At 44.4% G+C, this 16,660-nt stretch overlaps 1 long non-coding RNA gene across 1 annotated transcript in view; it reads right to left on the reverse strand.

Moving 5' to 3' along the window:
• Nucleotides 1–12,178, reverse strand: part of LOC138249147 (uncharacterized) — a 78,149-nt gene extending 65,971 nt beyond the window's left edge. Inside the window, exon 1 of the long non-coding RNA XR_011194749.1 lies at nt 12,153–12,178. This is a non-coding gene — a long non-coding RNA (uncharacterized lncRNA). The remainder of the gene's footprint in view (nt 1–12,152) is intronic.
• Nucleotides 12,179–16,660: the final 4,482 nt, after the last annotated feature.

Genomic DNA, 16,660 nt, shown 5'->3' on the forward strand with positions numbered 1-16,660 from the left:
CCCCCCTCCCCTGTGTCGTAGGTGCAGTACTCACCGTTGTCTTCTGCGCCGGAGTTCGTACTCGTGGTAGATGAGCAGGTAGACAATAGCTGGTAGGATGTTTAATTCGGGCTCCATGCTGTCCTCCGTCCTCGTGGAGTGCGTAGAGGTGAGCGTTTTCCCGTTCGTAGTCTGTTTCCGCCGTGTTTTTATCGGCGGTGCTCCCGCCCCGGAAAAGGTGGCGGATTGGTGAGTTGTGATAGTGTGGGCGGTACATTGTCTGCTGCCTGCCTGTTGGCGGTGACCGCCTCGCTGTTTGCCTGTCCCTCCGTGGCGGTCGGAGTGTTAAAGTGGCGGGCTGTGTTGGCGGTTCCCGCCAGGGTCAGAATTCCATTTTTTGGACCGCCAGACTGTTGGCGGGTTGGCCGCCGCTTTAACACCGACCGCCAGGGTTGGAATCACCCCCATAATTTGTTGGGTGCCAAATACACCGTCAGTGTATATACTGATCATCGCAATCTTCAGTTCATGAGTTCTGCCAGACTTTTGACTCCTCGGCAATTACGCTGGATGCTGTTTTTTGCAGAGTTTGATTTTGTGGTGACCTTCCGGCCTGGTAAAGATAATCGCAAAGCTGACGCCTTGTCCCGCCAAGAGTCTACCACGTTGCCTGCAGTTCAAACCTCCAGAGCTATCATCGCTCCTGACAAGGTCCTGTGTATCATAAAAAACGAAGATTTCTTTGAAGACATCCGCAATTCATTCACTGTAGAAAAATGGCAGACGTGGGCCCAAGCAGATTCCAAAAGGTCAATCAAGCAAGGACTACCATTTCATGCCGCTTGTTTGTTTGTGCCCACTACCAAACTTTGCAAGATAGTGTTTCATTGGTTGCATGTTATACCTACGGCAGGTCACCCAGGTACTCCTACAACTCTTGAATTAATCCAACACTATTTTTGGTGGCCTACCCTAACAAAAGATGTAAAAACATTGGTAAATAACTGCGAAGTCTGTGCTCGCACTAAAACAAGTCATTCAAAACCGAAAGTGTTGTTACACCCGCTCCCAACCCCAAGTCGTCCGTGGGAGCACATTTCTTTAGACTTTATTACTGGTCTGCCAGTGGTTCAACAGCATTCAGTAATTCTGGTGGTAGCAGATAGTCTCACGAAATATGGACATTTCATTGCCTGTAAGAAGTTGCCCACCTCTAGTGAACTGGCAACTATCTTACTGAATAGAGTGGTTCATTATCATGGACTACCAAAAGTGATCCTCTCCGATCGGGGGTCGCAATTTGCCTCCAACTTCTGGAAGACATGGTGTAAAACACTTCAAGTGACATCTACACTATCTACTAGCCACCATCCTCAAACAGATGGCCATACGGAGAGACTAAATCAGACTTTGAAGCAATACCTAAGTGCTTACGCTGAAAAAGCACTCCATTCTTGGACTTCAATGCTCTGGTTAGCTGAGTTAGCCTAAAACAACTCCTTCCACACTTCTACTGGCGTCCCACCCTTCTTTGGTTTGTTTGGCTATCATCCTGACACCTTGCCCATCACAATCCCTCAAGAAAGTTCTCTTAATCCAGCTGTGTCAGAGACCATTCAACATTTGCATCAAACCCAGAAACTGATTCAACAGCATTTAGAAAAAGCCAAACAAAATTACAAAAAGCATTATGACAAGCAACATTGTGAAGGACCACAGTATCAACCAGGTGATAAAGTGTGGCTTTCCACAAAAAACATACACTTCAAGAAGAAGCACATGTTCAACCCCAAATTCATACAGTGTAGGTCCTTACACTATTCTTCAACAAATCAATCCTGTGACCTATAAACTGCAATTGCCACAATCCTTACGGATTCATCCAGTGTTCCACACTTCCCTCTTGAAAAGGGCAGTCCAGAAGGTCCGCCCTCATCCAGCTCCTGTTCTAGTACAGGGAGAAGAAGAATACGAAGTTAAAAAAGTGTTGGATTCTAAACTGAGAGGGCGTAACCTATGGTACTTAATCTCATGGAAAGGTTATGGCCCTGAAAGTAACTCATGGGTTTCCGCATCTGATGTTCATGCTCCAGTACTTGTGAGACGCTTTCATCGTCTCAAGCCAGACAAACCAGGCCCTAGAGCGCGTCTGGGAGAGGGGAGTACTGTCAACACCAGGACAGTGTGCACTCTACGGGCGACTAGAAGGCAAAGACCCAACACTCTCAAGATAATGTAATTTATGCATTGTGCTGATATGTTATTGTTTAACCTTTTGCATTGCAGAATTCAATCCTGAGGACTCATTCTTAAGGTGCTTATAAATACTGTTCATTTGTAATGTATTGCTACAGGTTTTCAGAGAAAGGCAGGGTATGGTCCCTTTCCAGGGCCTTCTAGAAGCTTTCCCTGTAGCATGCCTTGGTGTGGTTGTGGGCTGGGCCAAGACTCTATAAAAGGGAGCGAGCCCAGCTCCATGTGCTCACTATTCAGAGGTCCTGGTACAGAGCAGCAGTAACTTCCTGAGCTCCTGTTCCGGTGGCCTACTTTGATCCTCTAGGCCTCTGCCCTTCATGCTACTTTGGTGATCCTTAAGCAGGGCAGTAAGATGGTGGTTGGGCTGGGCCCCTGGCCCCGTTATCGAGTGCGCTCAAGTTCTTGGGCCTAATCTTGCATGACAAAACAACTTTATTCTTGTGCTTGTAAACGAGCGCTTGGTCGTTTTGTGGCATTTGCATGCCGACATTCGAATCGGCAGGACACGCGATTCTTTGTTGGTGCGTCAACTCTTGATATTCATTGTGCGCTACCATTTTATGGCAATTGCAGGGTGGCCTTCGAATCGGCAAGACACGCAATTCTTTTCTTGTGTGTTAACACTTGAAATTCATTGTGCGCTACCATTTTATGGCATTTACAAGGTAGCGTTCGAATCAGCAAGACGCGCAATTCTTTTCTTGTGTGTTAATTCATGTTACTCATTGTGCGCTACCATTTCTTGGCAGTTTCATGGTGGCATTCGAATCGGCAAGACGCGCAATTCTTTCCTCAAGCTTAATTCATGGTATTCATTGTGCGCTACCATTTCTTGGCAGTTTCATGGTGGCATTCGAATCGGCAAGACGCGCGATTCTTTCCTCAAGCTTAATTCATGTTATTCATTGTGCGCTACCATTTCTTGACAGTTACATGGTGGCATTCGAATCGGCAAGGTGCGCAATTCTTTCCTCGTGCTTAATTCATGTTATTTATTAAGCGCTACTATTCCTTGACAGTTACATGGTGGCCCTTGAATCGGCAAGATGTGCGATTCATTTTCTTGTGCTTTAACCCTTGATATTCATTGTGTGGTACCATTCCTTGGCAGTTACATGGTGGTATTCAAATCGGCAAGACGCGCGATTCATTTCCTGAGTGTAATTCATGTTACTCATTATACGCTACCATTTTAAGGCATTTAATTGGTGGCTTTCGAGTTGGCAAGTCGCGTGATTTATTCCTTGAGTCTAATTCGTATTAATTATCGTGCACAATCATTCTATGGTATTTACTATTAATGTAAAAATCTGCAAAGTGCGCAAATCATGTTCTGGCAACTTGAGAGAACAAAAAGCCAGAGTTCTAGATGTAATGTTATGTGTTCTTAATATGCTTCTCAAACACGAATTTTATGATGCTTTAGAAATCATTCAGATTGTTTCGTAATCCTCATTGCAAAGGATAATACTTGAATCTGAAAATTGCATTTAATGTTTCTTGATTCCCTCACAGGTATCCAGTCATCTTGAAGCTTAGTCATTTTAAGTTTATGCTTAGGTTGTTCATGTTTTCAGAATGACAATGGTTAGAGTCATAGCCTAGTACTGATTCATATGATGTAATTTTGATATTGTGTGTTTTAACCTGTTTGCTTCCTACAGGTCTCCTTCCCAGCTGTTCCCTTCCTAATCCCCTTTTCCCCACTTGGACTCTCTTAGACTCTGTGATCATTCTAATCAGAGTATTGGAGCTGTCTTGTGGTGGAAGTATTGGGAACGTGCACAAACCCCGAGGATCTGGTGACTCTGACAATCAGTTGGTCTTCCGAGATCTTGTTCCAGTTCCGGCAGGGGATCTGTTGAGGGCGGTGGTGAGTGGCGGGATTCTGGAAGGTGAAGTGGACGCAGCGGTGGTCGGTCCAGTGGAGTTCGGTGGTATGGCTGAAGGTGATGTGGCTGCTGGTGGAGAAGACGGGGTTGAGTGTGTGGCTGGCAGAGTGGGTGGGCATCGTGACCAGTTGTTTGAGACCGAGGTTGGTGAGGTTGTCGATCAGAGCAGTGTAGTTGCTGTCGTTGGCGTTCTCAAGGTGAAAATTCAAGTCACTGAGGAGAATGTAGTCTGTGGAGGCCAGGGCCTGGGTGCAGATCATGTCGGCGATGGAGTGGCTGAATTGAGGTTGGGACTTTGGTTCCTGTGGCTGTGGCATTTGTTGTCATCCAGGCTATAGTAATAATCATGATCAATGCTCTTGTCACCAGTTTGGTGGCCACTGTTATTGCTGTCCATGTCATGGTGGAAAGTGTGGTCTTTGCAGTCTGTGCACTTTATTTAGTTGCTGTATCTGTGGTTACTTCTATTGTGTCCATCGTTATTCTTGCTGTTGGCCTTGTATAATAGCAGATGCGGTTGTTGCTTTTGTGGGAGCTGTTGTTATTATTATTGTCCCTGCCATGGTGGCAGCTCATTTGGTTACTGCTGTTGTCGCTGCAGCATGCAGTCACTGCACAGTGACAGTGGTAATAGCTATTTTAGGTCCTGTTAGGATCATGTCAGCAGAACAAGGAGCACTTCGGGTAGCAAGGGTGTCAAGGAAGTTCCAGAGAGCGATAGTAGAGAGGGACTACTTTTCAGCCCCCGACCAATGCAAAAGCTGCAACTTCTCAAATCAATACTGAAATAATTCCTCTGTAGACTACCTTTTTGCCAGCTTCCGTTTTTTTGTTTTTTTCTAGAATGGGGTTCATTGCCAAAAGACTCCAAACCAAAGGCTTGGGACAAATTATGAGTAGTTGATAGATAAGTCATGGTGTGTTAGAGAAATTTAGGGCCATATATACGAACACATTTTCCCATTGACACAGAATGGGAAAAACTCTTTGCTACATCTGGCCCTTATTGCTCTGCTATTTTATTGCATCATTTCCTTAGTGCCTGAGATTACTTGCAGCTGTAGTGATTATTGTATGACTCTTGAGGAAATTATGTGATCAATGTGGACAAAACTGCTCCATGAAGCATGAGCTTGTATGATTAAGTGTGGTCTAAGGGATGTGTCTGAGATTTCAGTAAATAAACTGAGCTGTAGCTCTGTTGTCTGAATTTGTAAGCTGCGTCTAACCGAAGAGATAACTCTGCGGCTTGAAGTTGTAAAAATGGTCATTTGTCCAACCAATTCAACATCATACAAACTTTGGAATGACTGTGACCACGGCATACCTGAAATGTATGTAAAATGCACACCAGGTGTCATTTTCTGCCTGTATTGTCTTCCCTGTTCCAGGAACCTCCAACTGTCAGCCTCAGCATGGAGGCCACCCTAAAACTTAATACCCTCCAGATGGTCAAAAGTCTGGAACCTTCTCGCAAACTCTATTCACAAAAAATTCATCAACGCACACACTGGTCATCTACACTATTTACAGTTATGCAAGCATCCTTCAAATCCAGCTTTATCTGTCACAAATTCCATGCCAATCATGTCATGTGTGATTACACAATACCTCATTGTGGAACAGACACATGGATGGTGGATGTGCCACCATAGTGTCATAACTTGACCTTTGTTTGGAGGGCTGTTTCGCTTTCACTAATGACCGACCTGACAAAAATCTCTGGAATGCATTTCTCAGTTCAAAGAAGACATTTATTATTACTTCACCACGAGGTTTCTAAAAAATGAGATTAGTTGGTCGAAAGCAAGTAAAAGCTGAATTTTAGATACCCATCTCAGGACACAAACAACCGTTAGCCAGCTCTTCCTGGTAGACGTTTCAGTCTTTTCTGTGTAGATGTATCTGAGGTGAAAGGTTATGAGATCTATATGTTAATCCACTTCTATTGCTTTAAAGTGATTGCTTTGATCATTCAAATCTGATTTGCTGATAATGTTTTTTTTTGTGCTGATGTTTTTTTTTTTTTTTTTTTAAACAAGAGATATGTGAAACAAAAATTCATTGGTCATAGGGTGGAATGTGATGCTATTAATTGTGTTTGAACAATGACTTTGTGTTTCACAACTGCGCATATTAGTTGCTTAATGTTCACCAGTAGCACATTATATGTTTTGTTCAGTTTAGCCGCCTATTGGCTTTGACATGGCATTAGCCATTACTTTCTGTATTCAGTTTAGCCGCCTATTGGCTTTGACATTGCATTAGCCATTACATTCTGTATTCTGCCTATTGGCTTTGACATGCTGTATTCAGTTTAGCTGCCTATTGGCTTTGACATGATATTAGACACTACATTCTGTATTCAGTGTAGCTGCCTATTGGCTTTGACATGATATTAGACATTACACTCTGTATTCAGCTTAGCTGCCTATTGGCTTTGACATGATATTTGACATTACATTTTGTATTCAGCTCAGCTGCCTATTGGCTTTGACATGATATTAGACATTACATTTGATATTTAGGTTAGCTGCCTATTGCCTTTAACGTGGAGTTAGACATTGCAGTTGAGAATTCAAGCTGTATTTTTCCAAGGTATGTTTTTCCACAACATGGACCAAGCTGTTTTCATCATACCAGACTAGACCTGATAAGAGAGAGTACATTTGGTGTTTTCCTTTCTGCTCAGGCTTGGGAAGAGGAGAAGTCCAGGAGATCTGGCCAGTCTCCAAAGGCTTGCGTAGTTTTCCCAAGTCTGAGAGGAGGGGGCACGCTTTTGTAAGGGTGACTCGGGGCTTCAGAGATTTCAATTCAAATCTGCTTGACTTCAGGCTGGAACTAGGCGCCAGTTGCCAGTCTCCCGTTTGGGTAGATAATCTCTTTCTCGCAGTTGACCGGAGTCATCAACTTGCAGACCCCAGAAAGATGAAGCTGAGTATGTAGGCAATGCCGCCTTGCTCAAACGGTGAAGTATTTGATTTCATACGCTTTGCATTAAATATATCCTGCTGTGTACATTGCAACTGAGAAGTACTGTGATATATTTTGTTTTCATTGCTGCGACTACTTTTACTCTTTTGAACGTGTGCTTGAAATCTATTAGTTCGTCTCTCAAGAACTTGTGGGTGGGGAAGAATTAACAACAATAAAGGAGTTCTTTGAACTCAGAAGTGCATTCCAGAGATGTTCTGTAAGCTCTGATACGAGATAAGTAGGAAGGCAGAACAGTGAGGCTAAAGTGGAGCTAGGGGTAATATGCATCTAAAAATGTTTTTGTTTCCTTACTATCTTCTTTTTCTTTTTAATTTTATCTTGTTTTAATTTTTTTTATTCAGGAAAGGAAAACCCAATCGAGGTACGTGGGGGGGGAAAGGCTCTCTACTCTGTGTGTAACCACATGCTTCTGAAAGAAGAAAGGTATATCGAAACATGACATAAACCTGAACACAGAAATACAATTTCTCTCCCTCTCATCACTTCCTCACACTCGCAACATAAACTTCTCTAATTATACATTTAAAAAATAATATGCAGCAATACATTTGGAAAACACATGTTATTAGTAATAGCCAACCATCATTGTATAGTCAAGTGTATAATCAATGCATCATGTCCTTCTCTTATAGTGTAAGTGTAACACAGGACATACATTCAGAATTGACATTGTAGATCTACTGATAGCATTATATTAATATTTTGTTACTGTCCCTGTATCTGAAGTCCCATCACTGAGGCATTTAATATAGCCTTAGAACCCTCCGTAGCGGGCTCTACCGGCTATTAAAGGCCCGCTCCCGAGTTAAATGCCCGAGCCGAAGGCGAGGGCATTTAACCAGGGAAAGGGCCTTTAATAGCCGGTAGAGCCCGCTACTGAGGGTTCTAAGGCTATTAGAACATTCTGCCACTCAGGGCAGAATGTTCTCTTAAAAAAAACAAATTGCTCACGGAGCCCGAGGGGATTAGAATCCCCTCGGGCTCCGTGAGGCTTTGTTGACAGCTGCTGCTGTGAACAAAGCCCATTGGAATGTTGGCGCTGCGGGCTTTTACCGGCCAGTAAAAGCCCGCAGCACTCCATTGTTTTCAATGGAGCTGCCAACTTCCAATGTTCTAATAAGTATGAACAAATAGATGCTATTGGACAGCCCTTCTAATCACATATACTAGTACACTCTAAAACGGAAATCAGCACTCAAAAAATAAATAACAATGACACCCAGTAACAGCGGAATATTCACACAAACTATTTCACCAAACAAATGGTAATCCAAAGGTCAGGAGAAAACACATATTACACCTGTACACAGCCAGTATTTTTCTTTTTTTGGACCGCAGCATTGTATCCTATTATTCTCCTTCAACACACAGAATGCTGGAGGGGTTGGGACCTTGCAGGCATCACCGCCATCAGAAGTCACTTCCCCTTTCTCGTACAAGTGTGATGTCGTGAAATGCAGATGTTCCTTTAAGATAAAATATGGGCATGGGACACACACCAGTCTTTACTGGGTGCCCACAATCTGTAGTTGTCTTTTGGTTGTCTCTTCTGGTACCCTTTCTCGTATGTATTTGATCATCTTTTCTCTTGCTACCTCCACCCCTTCTCCTGGTGCCCCCCCCTTTACCTCTCTTTGGTTCTTCTGTTGGCCATTCTACCACCTTTTTGCAATCCTCCCATAGATCTTGTGGTATTATTATACTGAATAACATGTTCAAATCCTTCCAAAACATCTCTCCCATCGCCACTATTCTGTTCAACTCTGTGTATCATTTGTGTGGGTCTTCGCGCAATTTTGGATAATCTTTGGTGAAGGCAAACAAGTCAGCCCGATTCCATGGTACATAAACATATGTTGGGATATGGCCCTCCTCTCCTATAGGGGGTGAGGGCACCTCTCTCTGAGGCATTTGGGTTACTTTATCTGCTCTTTTCTCTAGGTCCTTTAGCACCTGCACTGTCTGTAACCCTTCTAACAATTTCTTCCAATTTTGTCATTTTAGTATGGCATATTCCAATCTTTCATACACTTTGTCATCACTCCAGCATTTCAATTCCTCCCCTGTAAAGCTCAGCTGGGAGGTGTCCCACCTGTATTCTACGGGCAGGGGGTCCATATTGTTTGTATGTTGTGTATATTTGTTATGCACTCCTGGTCCCTGAACCATTAGTTCTGCGTGTGCTAAGGCCAGTAATTCTTCCCCATATGCCCTCGTAGTGTCCCTTTTTAAATTTGCCACCTTTTTCGTACCATCAATGAGGTCTGTGAGTAAGGCGTGACACTTTGTGCTATCAGATTTCAGAAAAGTATTCTTTCTTTGTGCTGGGGGAGTTATTCGGTGTGATATACGGTGACCCTCCCTGCAACTGGCTTCCGGATATGCTGCCCCTTCTTTTTCCTAGTAAACTTTCCTCATGAGGCGAGTTCATAAGATCAATGTTGTACTACGTATTGCGAGTGAAAACACATATCTCCCATATGATCTTATGTAGCTCTGGTATCCCTCTGAAACTGTCTCCTGAGGTATCCCCAAATTGCTGCTTCCAATGTGTTTTCAATAAATTTGGCTTTTTCTTTTTCTGTGCTAATTCTACGAGTAACTTTTCACTCTCTTTATCTAATTTTAGTGCGATATGTGCCACTTCCTCTTTCACCTCCCGCAGCATCTTCTGGTCTGTTAACTCTTTCAGATCCACTTTTTTTTGTTCCTCTTTTACTAAGCCCTGCAGCCCTAAGGGCTGCAGCCTTCTGAGCTGAGGATAGCTCCGGAGGCTGTGCCCCTGCTGCTGATTTCACACTTTGCACCATCCCCTCAGACCTTGTTTTATTTCCCCCTAGTCTTCCCATTATGAGGTCCTCTATGAGTGGATCCTCTTCTTCCTCCTCCAGCATTCCCTGCACCTTGTCTTCCTGTGGTGGTGCACCTACCACAGGAACACATGGGAATGTCCTCACCACCTCAAGCGTTTTATCTCTCCACTCCTCTTGCTTGTCACTCCTCTTTCTCGCAATATAACATCCATCCTTCAATTCTAATAATTCCTTGTATACTTTATCCTTTACATAATCTGTCATTCTGAGTTCTCGCAAACAATAATTCCAAGAATAGAAAGCGTCCCATTCTAATACCCTTATCTTGCGTCCTTTCAGGGTCAGCATCTGACTTAAATATGAAATTTTATTCATGTCATAGGTGCCATTCTTCGGAAACTGTAAATCAGGTCTTTTGGCTGTCAATATATGCCATTTGTCTAGAAACAGTAATGCGTGTAGGCCTTGTTTAATAGCTACTTGGTATGCAGGACTGTCTTTTGGAGGAGTGGGTTGATGCGCGTCTAAATTGTTTTTATTAAGAGGGTTCCCCATGGCTAACTCTCCCTTAACTGGCTCAATACAAGACAATTACTCTCACATCAGGGAACACAGGGGTGTCGGCAGGTTTCACCCACCGCTCATACCCAATGACACATCAGGGGATAAACAGGGGACTCTTTATCCACTCAGATAATTACTGCCAACCGCTTTTAGTATTAGTGAAGCCGAAAACCTTCAACCATTTATGCCACAATGCACACAATCGTGTTCACCTAAAGTGTGCACACGTTGGAAAGGGTAAAGTGCCAAAGGTGCTAGTGACAGCGACCACCGGCATCCTTACGGCTTAGAAAAGTTGACAGAAAGTCAGGAGAGAAAGGTAAGAATACCACACACTTGCTATCCTGCCCTAAGGCAGGGAGCAGCTGTATGGCATTGGAACCCGGACCAGATCCGTGGCCGGTGACACACAGGTAAAGCAATAGCGGTGAACAACCCATGCACTCACATATAACAAGAAAACAAAAGACAGAGGGACACAACAAAACTTTGCCCTGACAGATAGCAATGGTCCCACCCCTTGTACCGGTGTATGGTGAGTGCAGGGTGGTGATAGTGCACTGTTGTGGGGTAGTCACTTAGTTCTCCTGGGTCCTGGTATCCTAGCAGTCAATTTTCATAAATGTCTATATACCCCTTGTAATCTATGTCAACCAGGAACCCACCCTCCAAATGCCTCCTACTGTCACAGTCCTCTCTCCTGTCTTTTAAAGTGCAAATGCATGCATTCAAATAAAACATCACACCACATCACACCACTCATTTCAACCCATGCATTCATAAATCAAAGGCACTTTCATCCATACACACCGCAATTATTTCACCATATGTTTTTGTTTTTGTGTATCATACCCAAATATTTCGACTCCAAAATGCAATAAACATAGAACACAGACTGCAATATGGCGAGGAACAGATCAGAAAACATGAAAGAGCCCGGAACCTCCTGCCTGCTCCACTGGAATGGAAAACCACCACTCCCCAACACCTGGGCACCACATGCCCCTTAGCACTGGGGTGGTCACCTACCACCCCCCTCTGACCAGAGTATCCTGGGCACCACCTGCCCCTTAGCACTGGGGTGGGCACCTACCACCCCCCTCCGGCCAGAGTATCCTTCTCCAGCCCCGCCGGCTGGAGATACTACTGTTTCGCGAAGCAGTGATCACACAGCGCCTCCCGCTGTGTTCCGAGACAACACCACTAGCTGCCTCACTTACATAACCTCTTCTTGAAGTAATAACAATCTACAATAAATACGGGAAACCTAATCTATTTATGCAGTCACAACGAAGGAAGGAAGTAAATGGTGCAGCAAGACAGAAACTGTGATATGAATGCAAAATGTCAGCAGGCGGTAAAGAGCTATAGGCCACCATCTGCAAATCCGCACGAGGTAGAGTAGAGGTGCCCGTAATGTGGGGAGAAGTAACATTGGCATGCCAGCGCAGACAAATAAAAAGCATTATCATGAAGAAGAGCAGGCTAAGGGGAACGGTATATATAAAAATTAACCACAAGTCCATAAGTAAACCTATGAAGCAGAAATATCAACGAAACACTCCACACCCCCCTGTTTCGTAAAAAAATCAACAGATACCGCTAGAGAGAGTGCAGTCGGAGAAGGATCACAGAAGCAACAGATACTCACGACAGCCCCAGGAAGCTGCCACCCCCCTGCTGCACAGTGGCAGGTGCCGGGTTGAAGAAAGCTATCTGAAGGACGAGCGCCGCATTTCCACCAAATGTAGAAGCTGAATTATAGATACCCATCTCGGGATACAAACAACCGTTAACCAGCTCTTCCTGGTAGACAAAAAGGTTTATTTAGAAACAACGAATACATGTACATGGAAACTGAGCAGCATAAATGTAGCTCGACAGTCTGAATAAGGAAGTAATACATGGTCTTTTCTAATATCAAACCACAAACAGAATCGAGCATTTCATTGGTCCTTGACATTGACGTATGATCATTTTTTCACTATTGCCAAAGGTGCTACAGTCAATTCTTCATAACGCACCATATATAGTAAATTGAAGCACAGACAAGGAAGTTACCTAATATGTCCTACCTGTCTAATATCGCTTGATACATCTTATGACAGAACTGAGAACAGCATGTACACAAATGGTATCTTCAAGAAGGAAGACTGCTTCAGCTAGCATGCAATGAAAATGATATTTCATGGTGGCTGTTCTAATGGCAAGCCTTGCAATATAGTGCGTTTCTGGCAATATCAGAAACATATCAGTGAGCATAGCTTGTGTTAGTTGTACATTGTCCCACAGAGATAGGCCCAATTGTCATTGTGTATCACAGGGCCCATAAGGCCCAAATTGGTGAAGAACCAAAATGCGATTCCTCAAGCACATGTTTAAAAATAGTCACAGCAATGAAAGGAAAATATATCAAAATGATTCTCAACTGCAATGTACACAGCAAATATATGTGATTACATTATAGCATAATGTAAAGCAAAGAATAAAGTAAAAATTCATCACTGTAGGGCCTGCCAAGCTCTTCATCTTTCTCATGCCAGCAAGAAGATGACCCCGTTCAACTGCGAGAAAGAGATATCCACCCTCACGGGACATGTGTGTGTGTCAAGCATTCAACGTCTAATCCTGACCAAGGTCTTGGAAATTCCCTCGCTACTGAGCAGGGTCACCTTTTTATATCTTTAAAGAACGGAAAGGGCTTTCTGGAAAAAAAAACCCTTGCATGAAAATTAAATATTCAAACATGCTGGCTACTGTAGGTCAGAGTTGGAAGAAAAATGTTGAAAACTGGCCAAATTCTCAAGGCTCTCCTCCCAAGGCCGCACTGTTCCCTGCACTGAAAAGAAAAATGTACTTTCTTATCACGCTGACTAACTGTTCGTGTTTGGTGAGAAAGAAATACGAACAACAAGCTCAGTTTACCATGTGGAAAACACAGCTCAACTGCAATGTCTCAACTGCAATGTCTAACTCCACGATAAAGTCAATAGGCAGCTAAAATGAATACAAAATGTAATCTGCAACTGGTGAATACTGATCAATTAAAATGCAAAGTGGTGCAACACAAAGTCAGTGGTGAAATATACCTATTGTACTACAAGGGCCTTCTACAGTTTTTTGTTTCTTGTTAAAAGAATCACATTCCCTTCCATTAACAGTGTATTCTCTGCATGTTGTTGCACCCATTGGACACAGAGGGACTTCATCAAATACCCAGGGAGAGAGGGAACCCTCACAATCTCATCTTCCTTATCACTCACTGTGACTGATGCAATCCCAAGAGGCAATGCTTGGGTGACTTACTAGAAACAGTCACACTTCTCAGAAAGGGCATGGGAGGATAGTTCTCCTCCAGTTAAGGTGTGGGGCTCCTCCCTCAAATTTCTTCTGCAATCAAGCTGTCACACCTGTGGCCTCCCAGGAGGTTCCTTGAACAAACATTCAAGTGTTACAGGGGACATTGCAGGTAGTCTTCTAGGTTAGGTGATGTTAGAGATTGGGTTTTTTGTTGGCAGTCAGGTTACCCCCCTGTCCAAGCAAGGACCCTCACTCTAGTCAGGGTAAGTCACACACAATCCAAATTATCCTGTGCCCACCCTCTGGTAGCTTGGAACTGAGCAGTCAGGCTTAACTTAGAAGGCAATGTGTAAAGTATTTCTGAAATACATCATACAATGACACCATATAGCACCACAAAAATACACCACTCAGTGTTTAGAAAAATATATAACATTTATCTGGATAAATACAGGTCAAAACGATTAAAGGTGCAATAAGTAAATGATGAAATATCACTGAGAAGTGATATCAAGTGTCTTAAGTCTTTAAAAAGCAAAACAAAGTCTCTTTCAAGCACAAAGTACCTGGTTTGCTTGAAACATCTCCGCAAAGAACTGCAGAGGAGGAGATGCGTGAAAAACAAAGGGGTGTGCAGCGATTTCTTGGGCTGCACACGCCAATGCGTCATTTAGTATACACGCAGGGACGGCTGTGCGTCGATTTTCAGGCACACAGTGGTGGCTCCTCGTCGGGTTGCGGGGTTTTCAGATGCCCTGGGGACGATGCATGGATTTTCAGCACTGGCGGGACGAAGTCACATAAGCTGCATCGATCTGGTAGGCATTGCGTCAAATTTTCTACCGCACATCAGGCGCTGCTTCGATTCCTCTCTGGAAGTCGGGCTGCATTGTTCTGGCTCAGCTGTGCGTCAATCCGGTGAGGTCGTACGTCGAATTTCCAGTTGCTACGCTGGCGCTTCGTCGATCTTCTCGTTGCGAAGTCGGGCTGCGTCGTTCCGGTTCGACGTGCGGTGAAATTTTCACTGCGGTGCCGGCTGTGCATTGTTTCTGGCAGGCTGTGCGTCATATTTTGCCACACAAGGAGTCCTTCTTGTAGAGATGAAGTCTTTTTGGTCCTGAGACTTCAGGGAACAGGAGGCAAGCTCTATCCATGCCCTTGGAGAGCACTTCTTCACCACAGCCAGAGAGCAGCAAGGCAGTAGGGCAACAGCAAGGCAGCAGTCCTTCACAAAAAGCAGACAGGTGAGTCCTTTGAGCAGACAGGCAGGTCTTCTTGGCAGGATGCAGATTCTGGTTCAGATTCTCTTCTCCAGGAAGTGTCTGGTGGGTAGGGGCAGAGGCCCTGTTTAAATACCCAAATGTGCCTTTGAAGTGGGGGAGACTTCAAAGAGTGGCTCAGAAGTGCACAAGGTCCCCTTTCAGTTCAACCCTGTCTGCCAGGGTCCCAGTAGGGGGTGTGACAGTCCTTTGTGTTGGTGCAGGCTACTGTCATTTGACATGCAAGTGTCAGTCCATCCACCCTCCCAGCCCAGGAAGACCCATTCAAACTGCAGATGTATGCAAGTGAGGCTGAGTATCCTGTGTTTGGGGTGTGTCTGAGTGAATGTACAAGGGAGCTGTCAACTAAACCCAGCCAGATGTGGATTGTAAGGCACAGAAGGATTTAAGTGCAGAGAAATGCTCACTTTCTAAAAGTGGCATTTCTAAAATAGTAACATTAAATCCAACTTCACCAGTCAGCAGGATTTTGTATCACCATTCTAGCCATACTAAATATGACCATACAACTCCTTTCAGATCAGCAGCTACCACTCAAACAATATATGAGGGCAGCCCCAATGTTAGCCTATGAAGGAAGCAGGCCTCACAGCAGTGTAAAAGCAAATTTAGGAGTTCTACACTACCAGGACATGTAAACTACACAGGTACAGGTCCTGCCTTTTGCCTACACAGCACCCTGCCCTATGGGTTACCTAGGGCATACCTCAGGGGTGGCTCATGTAGAAAAAGGGGAGTTTAAGGCTCGGCAAGTACTTTCAAATGGCAAGTGGAAGTGGCAGTGAAACTGCACACAGGCCTTGCAATGGCAGGCCTGAGGCATGGTTAAGGGGCTACTTATGTGGGTGGCACAATCAGTGCTGCAGGCCACTAGTAGCATTTAATCTACAGGCCCTGGCACATGTAGTGCACTTTACTGGGGACTTATGAGTAGATTAAATAAGACAATTGGGTGTGAACCAATGTTATCATGTTTGAAGGGAGATAGCATATGCACATTAGCACTGGGTAGCAGTGGTAAAGTGCTCAGAGTCCAAAACCAGCAAAAACAGTGTCCACAAAGTGGAGAGAGGCAGGCAAAACGTTTGGGGTGACCACCCTAAGGCTGTCAGGTTTAACAGGTGGTTACAGTACTGCCAGGTTCCAAGGGCTTCTTACTCTTAGGTGGCTAGCTAGATGCAGGCAAATGTTATGGTTTAAAAGGTGGCTCGCTGTTCACCTGCCACTGACTGTGGCAGTACCATGTTTCTGGAACATTTATCCTGAATTGCCCAGACTGTGGCAGTAGGAAGGTGGCATAGACTTTCTAATTACAGTCTGGCAGAGGAATGCCAGCCATTGTCGTGTGCTTCTCATCTTTGTAATGAGCCCCATGCCTGGGTCACACAGGAGGTCACCTCCTACTGCCACCTCAGAGGAGAGCTGTTGAACAGCTGGTGGTCTGCCCCTTATGCAGTGCCTGATCACCTCCGTTGTGGCTGATGGGGTAATCAAGCCCCGAGATGATCCATCTCTGCGTCAACAGGCTCTCCACTCTCCTCTGCCTCTTCTGGCCCAGTCCTCATGTGTCAGGAACAGA

The sequence above is a fragment of the Pleurodeles waltl genome, chromosome 8 (genome assembly GCF_031143425.1).
Source record: "Pleurodeles waltl isolate 20211129_DDA chromosome 8, aPleWal1.hap1.20221129, whole genome shotgun sequence".
Taxonomy (NCBI): domain Eukaryota; kingdom Metazoa; phylum Chordata; class Amphibia; order Caudata; family Salamandridae; genus Pleurodeles; species Pleurodeles waltl.